Here is an 8,634-nt window from a genome sequence, read left to right as displayed (position 1 = left end):
CAGTTTATCAATCTGGGTGATGCCAGCTAATCCATCAAGTGCAGGGTCTGCAAAATTTCTCAAGCACTGATCCTAGGACCAGTTTAGGGAGGGTCAGAATCTGGTAGCCTCCAGCCGCATGACTCCTAAGCCATAATTTCTAATCTTGTGGCTGTTAGTCCTACGAAGGCAATCCAGTCCCCAGGCCAGAAGGAGGTCTGCCTTGGGGAAGGGCTGTTTTTGTTTTTGTTTAAACTATAAACTAAGTTTCTCCCCGAGTTAGTTCAGCCTACGCCCAGGAATGAACAAGGACAGCTTGGAGGTTAGAAGCAAGGTGGGGCTGGTTAAGTTAGCTCTCTTTCACCGTCTCAGTCATATTTTTGCAAAAGTGGTTTCACTGGCAGCTGTGCCATGGGAGGAGATGTGTCTGGGGTGGGGCTGACAGGACGGGATGAGGGGTGTTTGGTGGAGCCCCTTGTTTCCCTCTTTCCTTCTACCTGCAGGGAATCTGTGTGTCTGGGGAGGGAGGGGGTGTCCAGCAAGGAACTGAGGGTCACTCATCCTCCTTGAGGACCACCTTGGCCCCTCAAAGCCCTTAAGGGATGGTTTTGGGGGATACTGAAGCATCTTTCAAAGGACCAGGGCTAGAGTAACACAGGTGGCCTTATAGAACTGGATCTGGGCCAGGCCAGCCCACGGCCCCACACCCAGCATCCCTGGAGCGTTGATGGAGTCCAGGCTTAGTTTGCATGGGAATCTCACACTCAGTGGTCTCAACCGGGGCTGCAAAATTCAAATCCCCTGGGGAGCTTTTAACAGTCCCCATGCCCAGGTTGTACTACAGACCAATTGATCACGAATCCCTCTGGTGAGACAGTGGCGTCAGTATTTCTAAAGCTTCTGGGGCGGGGGTGGGGTGGGGTGGGAGGATTCCAAAGTTCAACCGAGTTTGAAAACTAGTGCTGTCCTCTAGAGAAGGTCAATGGCTCTGGCTGCACTTTAGAATCCATCAGAGAACTTTTCAAAACTAGAGTGATGCCCTGGGCTGCCCGCTACCCACCTTGTTCCTTCTCCAGGGGCCCCAAAGTGTCCTTCATTGAACACCCAAACTCATGAAGCACTCCTCCGCTTGGTGACACAGAAATGGGCTTGGAGGTCTCTGAAGGGACGACCAGGAGACTGGATGGTCCGCATCCTCCCTAAAGTCAGCAGCTCCATCCTGCCAGTCACTGAGCAAGCACTTCCTCCGCAGGTCATTGATTCTTCCAGCCTTCCTTGCACACCTGCTGCACCCCTGTGGTCCTGCTGTGGGCGGACGTCGAGGCAGGGGAAGCTCTGCTCAGCTTCAGGGAATTCAACCCTGGGGGAGACAGGCAGAAAACTGGGAGAAAGAGGAAGGAAGTGCAGGACCCAGCGGATCTCACAGCGTCCTGGAGGAAGGGCTGTCTGCCTCCTCCCTGATTCCACCTGCCTCTGACCCCCACCTGCTGGGCAGCACCAGCCCTGTCTGCTGTAGACACGGATGGGCTCCCTTGATGACAAAGGCCCCTCTGTGGTCACCTCCCCTGGGAGGGGCAGCTCTCAGGAACCTCCTGTCCCCACCCCATCTCCCCATCTCTGGCATCTTCCACACTCCAGTGAGCAGCGTCCCCTGCAGAGAGCATCTGTCTGCACAGTGAGGCTTCCCTTCCCCCTGACCTTAGCCTGCTCTGAGCCCACCCTCCTCGCTGGGCCAGCAGGGAGATCCCATGGATCCCAGGACAGCCGTGGTCACAGAGGACGCATGGCCCTGAAAAGCAAAATGTGGGGGAAGCAGAAGTTCACCCCACTCTGTGAACATCCATAAAAGCACCGAGGGAACAGCTAGAGTGAGCCCCAGCCCATGCGCGGGCTCCAGCCAGCCAGACTCAGGAGCCCTTCGGAGCCGGGGCACCGTCCACCACTCGTGGCCTGTGGCATCCCCGCGTCCTGAGGGTGTCTTCTGAGATGCCCTTTTCACCTATTGCTCTTAAGCCGCCACGTGCTGCAGCACAGATGCTGTCAACCGCACGTTACATCTGAGCAAACGAACATCACAGAGGTCAGTTGACTTGCTCAAGGTCAGGACCCAGAAACTCGAGCAGGATGCACAACACAGGAAGAGTGAGGTCCCACTGTGGAAAGGCACATGCCGAGGAGACGGAACGCTCCAGTGCTTCGCTGGGGACTCCAGTGACGAGGGAGCAGCCCCCACTGGAGCTGCCGGCCCTTTCCCGGCCTGGACACACCCGAGGTCCATCTGCAAAGGCCAGCGAGCCCGGCGTCTGAGCTCCACCAGCCCCTCTGCACACAGGCTGGGTCTGGAGGCAGCGCCTCCGCCGGGGCTGGCCTGGGAGCTCCAGCCACCCACCCTCGTTCACGCCGCACTTGGAGACTCATTCTGCACCCAGGCCCTGGCGCCTCCTCTAACACAGCCGCGGAATCTCACAGCTCTCATCTGTCTTCCCAAGCGTTATTTTATTTTTTTTTAAGAGAGAAAATGGGAAGGAATAAAAAAAAGAAGAAGGAGATTCGGGAGATAAAAGGCACATGTGGGTGACAAAGGAGCCGTGACAGTCCAGGTTATTAATGGCCGGCCCATATGCATCTGGGGTAATTAACTATTCACAGGTGAAATTAGCTGATAGGAGTGGCTGTCGCGAGGAAATCGAATGAGCTCCGATTATATCAATAGTTTTCAACCAGTGTCCCTGGTTATCAAACCATCAAATAAATTTGTCCACTCTCTTCCTTTGGGGAAAAAACTTTAATTACCCAGCCCTCGCATATGGCAGGTCATTAATAAAGCCTAGTTATCGGGCTGCAGGTTCGGGAGCTTGACCGTTATCTATCTTTTATCTAAGTAAACATTTGGGAAATGTCCTTAAAATTATTATAGATACTTTGCCCCTGCCCCCAATAGAAATTTCTAAATGGAACCGGCTGCATTTCACCGCGCAGTCCGCGGCAACCTCCTCGCTCTGCTCCTCCCTCCCGGCCTCCGGCAGGTCTGAGATCCCGAGCCGGCCGCCCCTGCAGTGATGGATCTAGCCGACCTGCACATGCAGATAAGGGCTCGCGGGCCGGCGCTCTTTAATGTGCGTTTACTCCGCCTCTGTGTTACCAGCGCTCCCTTTATTTCCATGCCGCATATATCGGTGACAAGCAGGAGAACGGAGCAGCCAGTGGTGACACAGAGTGGGCCTGGGCTCGCCTCTCCAAGGTCCCAGAGTCAGAACTCTTTCATTAAAACAAAGAATGCCTAGCCTGGCCGATAGGGCAAAACCCTGTCTCTACTAAAAATACAAAAATTAGCTGGGTGTGGTGGCGCATGCCTGTAATCCCAGCTACTCAGGAGGCTGAGGCAGGCGAATCGCTTGAACCGGGGAGGCGGACGTTGCAGTGAGCCAAGATCACGCCACTGCACTCCTACCTGGGCAAGAGAGTGAGACTCCATCTCAAAAAATAAAAATAAAAAATAAATAAAACAAAGAATGCTAAAATACCATTTATGACTCCATGTCTAATCAACTAATGGTTATTCTGGAGAGAACTTCAAGACAGGCCTACTGTGCATTGTTCTACACGAGTAATAGATCACAGTGTGGTAGGGTCCGTTTCTGGATATTTAGTGTTCTAGATAGGATTTATGTTCACCACAGGAGGCAAGGGAAGAAATGGGAGAATCACGCCAAGGGCACGTGCCGTCACCTATCACCGTGTTAACGTCCATTGCCTCGTGTGTACAGCCAGGTGCTACCAAGAGCCCGTGGGAGGCACCCCTACTTCTGCTGCACCCGCGGTGTTTCTCTGACCCCAGCACCTTGGCTAGGGCAGAGCACTGCCCAGGAAACATACATTGAATGAATCAAACTGTAAGAAAATCACATTTCATTCTCATTAATAGTTCTTAAAGGAAGAATGTTGAGAACCTGCATGTTGGGTTCATTTTATTTTATTTTTCTTTGCCCCATTCTCTCCAGTTTCCCGGACTGCTATATCAAGACAAAATAAATGGAAGGAAAATGTGGTGAGTGGAAATTTTCCAAACGGAACATACTCCGAATTTCCAGGCTGGAGAACTTTCAAGTTGAAGGCTCGTCTTTGAGCAGCTGGAGCCACAGGCTCCCACCCAGCGGACGCCCTGGGAGAGCACAGAGCTTTCTCTTGTCTTTTCATCGTGGAAATACTAAAGCTGAAAGCAAGCTCTTGGCTCAGCCTTCACTTCACTGGAGACTAAGATGGGAGGCGGAGTCTGACCCTCATGCACCTGTGAGCAGGGACAGAAACGCCCCCCGGAGAGGTGTGGTGAGACGTCAGCTCTGAGACCACCTGTGCACCCGCCGAGGCCGGTGTGAGGCGGGAGACTCGGAGAAGCAGAGCAGAGGGAACAGTCCAGGCCCAGCAGGCCCAGGCCTGAGAGACGACAGCGGAGGAAAGTCTCCATCATGGGTTGTTCCCAAGCCCCCGTGTGGGGCCCGCGGTTTCCCTGCTTTCTAATCAGGCCGTGGGGACTGCAGCCCCCCGTAGTGCTCCCTTGGCAGCTGATGGGTGCTTGGACTATAAATCACCTACCTCAATCATCCAGGCCAAAATGTGAGACTGTACTGGGTATGGTGGAGAGTTCACAGTGCATTTCTAAGAGTGATTTTCTTCTTTCTTTTTAACTTAACTTTGGTGGTTTTCTGCTGCCCAAAAATTCAGACTATCTTCTGTAGTTATTTCCTGATACTGTAAAGTATCAGGAAGTTAAGTGACGACTGCGCCATTGAGACCTGGCACAGGGGAGGGGATCTCATGCAACCTCAGGTCCAGAGTCACCTGGATCTCTGAGATCGAATTTTGGGTGCCCGTCGGGCCTCGGCGGCCTGCTGGGTCTGGGTATGGGCATCTCTGCATCTCCTTTGCCTCAAACGTTTTAGACCCCAAGAGAGGCCCTGGGTCCGGGTCCCCAGGACGGGAGGCTCAGCCCCAGCCCTGCACCGCGTGAGGCCCCAGGACGACAGTCAGCTCCTCCCTCAGTCCGTTCCCTGATGTGGAGGGTGCAGGGGTTCCCACATCTCAAGCTTGCTGTGAGGAAAACCAGCGGGGATGTGGTGAGGCCTTTACCCTAATACCGACTGTGCTTCTTGTAGGAGTGTTTGGGTTTGAGAGAAAACGCAGCTCGTGTGTCCAGAGGACTGCCTTTTCCTTCTCTCGCTGCGCACCCCTCACCCCACCCAGCTCAAGCCTGAACACATGCCTGTGTCCACAGGTGTCCGCAGGATCTGCCAACCCCAGAACTAGCTGTGAGCAGGAGCCAGCGGGGCTGCCCTGGAGAAGCACCGAAACCTCGGCAGCTGAAATGACAGCAGCTCGTCCTCAGCATGCTGGAGGCTGGCGTCCAAGGTCAAGGGGTGGCCAGGCCGGTTCCTTCCGGGGCCTCTCTCCTGGGCTGGCAGATGGTGTCTTCTCCCTGTGTCCTCACAGGGCCGTCCCTCTGTGAGTGTCTGTGTCCTTGTCTCCTTATTAAGACACCAGACCTAGTGAACTGGGGCCACCCCAATAACCTCATTTTACCTTAATCATCTCTTTAAAGTTTCTATGTAGAAATGCAGCCACTTTGGGGGCACTGGGGGTTAGGACATCAACATAGGCATTTGGGAGACACAGTGAGCCCATGACAATGAGTAGTTCTGAGCGTGGTGTGTGCAGCCAGCCCTGAGACCGTGCGCCCCAGGAATGCAGTGTTTGCACACGGGTTCCCTCCTCTTGTGCTCCCCTGCTCTGTTGGATGAAGCCGTCAGTCTGACGCAGGTCACAGGCATTGTAAGGCCTCGAGAGCCCTGGGACACAGGCGCAGGCTTTCGTATGCACCGTAGCTGTGTTCTTAAATGTTTTCATGCAGGCCCTCAGGTTCCAGCCCTCCCCACACGCCCCGGCTGGCAGAGCAGCGGAGGAGCGCTCAGGCACGAACAGAGTCAGGGTCAGCACGCTGGGCCTCGGAACCATTCCGGGTCAGTTCAGATTGATTTTCCTCTCCCAGCCCAAGGCCAGCTCTAAAGTCGTATGGCTCCATGATTCCCCAAGAGTGCCTCCTGATGGCCCCGTCTCCCTCCACCATCCAAACAAACCCGTATACCTAGGAATTCGCGTGGGCGTGTAGAGGAAGGCGGTGCTCTAGGGGGCAAGGTGGGCCTTCCTCCTTGAACACTCCCTCACCTCAACCGCAGGAAAGAAATGCAGGGTCCTCTCATGCTGCTGGGCTGCAGCTCTCAGGGAGAGGCTGGCTTTCTGGAGATGGTGGGCCCTGTCCCTGACGGAGCTGCAATGCCGGTGAGCCTGTCGGGCCCCAAGAACAGCAAGGCGGGAGGGCCACCTGCCAAGCTTGGGCCAAAGCCAGAAGGAGCCTAAACACCAAAGTTCCATTAACCTCAAATTGGGGGAGGGGCTTCCGACCTTATGTTCTGTTGGAGATGGAAGCCATGCCCTGGACGCAGGGCTGAGGGCAAGGGGGAAGCCGGGGTACACCAGGAGAGGAGAGGAGAGGAGAGGAGAGGGGAGGGGAGGGGAGGGGAGGGGAGGGGAGGGGGCCTACTCGGCCTCGTTTATCTTCCATGTGGCAAGGCTGCATCTCCCACCCACAGTGGACGACCCCGATGGCCTTGGCCAGCTCAGCTCTCGGTTTCTTGCTGGCAGTTCTGGGAGAAGCTGCAGCAGGCGGGGAAATGCAGCGTCTCAAGATACAGAGGAACCGCCCAGCACAGCCCGAGCCTTGTCCCCGCCCTTGTCCCTCCCAACTTTAGAGTTGGCCTTGCACTCAGAGAGGAAAATCAACCTGAACTAACCCGGAACGGCTTTGAGGACCAGCAGGCTGACCCTGACTGTGTCTGAACCCGAGGACTCCTCCGCTGCTTTGCCAGCCGGGGCCTGCTGGGAGGGCTGGTGCGTGAAGATGTTTAACAACACAGCCGGCGAGCGCGCGGAAGCCTGCGCCTGTGTCCCGGGCTCCTGAGGCCGTCCGAGGAGGCCTGTTAGGAAAGCAGGTTAGGGAGGAGCTGCCAGGAACCACGCAGACCGGGAACCACACAGACCGGGGACCACGCAGACCGGGGACCACGCAGACCGGGGACCACGCAGACCGGGGACCACGCAGACTTTGCTCCTCCCTCCCCGGCAGCAGGAGGTCCCTGTGAGCGCCGCCCCTGACGTGTAGAACCCGGTGGGCTGCCTTCCAAGGTCCCTCGGCTGTGGTGCAAACGGGGCATACACAGTGTGGACTCTGCGCCCCAGACAGCTTTCTCAGGCCTTGGGGGACCAGCTCGTGATGAGTTTGAGGCTTGTTTTGACCCTTGCTGCCCGTCTGTGGGTAGTAAACCCGCATCATGCAGCTTGTTGTGAGTTTATTCTCTCACTGGGCTCAGGTGTTGCTCACCCTGCAGCCGGGATGCCATGGGCAGAGGTGCCTGCTGCTGCTTCCAGCGGGTGGCCCAGTGACACTGTGTGCTTCCTCCATGCCGCAGGAGTCCTCCCTGGGCCTGGCAACAGTGAGCCTGCATCACATGCACCTTCTTCAGTCCTGACTCAATCCACACCCCTCAGAGGGGCCTAAGGATAAAGGTGGCCTGTGCATAATTGTCTGCCCACGGCTTTCATGTTGGAGTGACACTGGTGCAGTTGGGAGATGGCCAGTGGTGCAGGGCAGGCATGGCTGAGGAGCAGGGCCTGGGCAGACCCAGTGGTGCAGGGTGGGCATGGCCAAGGAGCACAGCCCGGGCAGACCCAGTGGTGCAGGGTGGGCATGGCCATGGAGCGTGGCCTGGGCAGACCCAGTGGTGCAGGGTGGGCATGGCCCAGGAGCAGGGCCACCGACAGGCCTGGACAGGCCCTGTCCTCACCACTTCTGCAAAAAAGCTCCTCACACAAGCTCATTGGTGGGGTCACTGTGGTTCACACCCAAGCCACACTCTGGTGGCCTCTCTGCCACATTTGGAATTAGCTGTGGGTAAGTTACTTAATCAAGCAGGTATTGAACTGGCTTGGGCCTGGCTTAGGCTTACTATCCTCTAGGGTCTAGAGCTGCCCACCCACCATGGCCCTACCAGCCCCATGTCTCCCGAGCCTGCAAAATGTGGCCATTTGAACTAAGAGTGCTAAGGTTCCAAAGACTGTGTACAAAAAATAAATAAAATAAGAAGAAGAATGTGAAATAGCTCAATAATAACTGTATATTAGTACTTGTTGAGTGATCATATTTTGGAGATTATGAGTTAAAAAGGATACATCATTAAAATTAATTTCACATGTTTCTTCTCACAAACCATGCGCAGGTGGCTCGTATTACATTTCTGCAGTGTCAGGCGGGGTCTATAAATCTCTGGCTAGAGGAAGGCCTTTCATGCAGTAAAGAGACGCGCTGGGCCTGGTCACCACGGGAGAACCACACTATGCCCGCCAGCCTGGTGCCCAGCAGGCAAACCAGGTGAGCTGTGTGATTCCAACCTGGCTCCACCCAGAGGGGGTGTGGGAGGGAGGGACAGGGGAAGAGGGCTGGAAGGAAGGAGGGAGGGAAGGAGAGGGGGAGACAGGGAGAGAGAAGGAGGGAAGGAGAAAGAGGGAGAGGGAAAGGAGGGGAAAGGGAGAGAGGAAGGAAGGAGA

Source organism: Hylobates moloch, unplaced genomic scaffold (genome assembly GCF_009828535.3).
Source record: "Hylobates moloch isolate HMO894 unplaced genomic scaffold, HMol_V3 SCAFFOLD_17, whole genome shotgun sequence".
Classification (NCBI taxonomy): domain Eukaryota; kingdom Metazoa; phylum Chordata; class Mammalia; order Primates; family Hylobatidae; genus Hylobates; species Hylobates moloch.
This window is presented reverse-complemented; position numbering follows the sequence as displayed.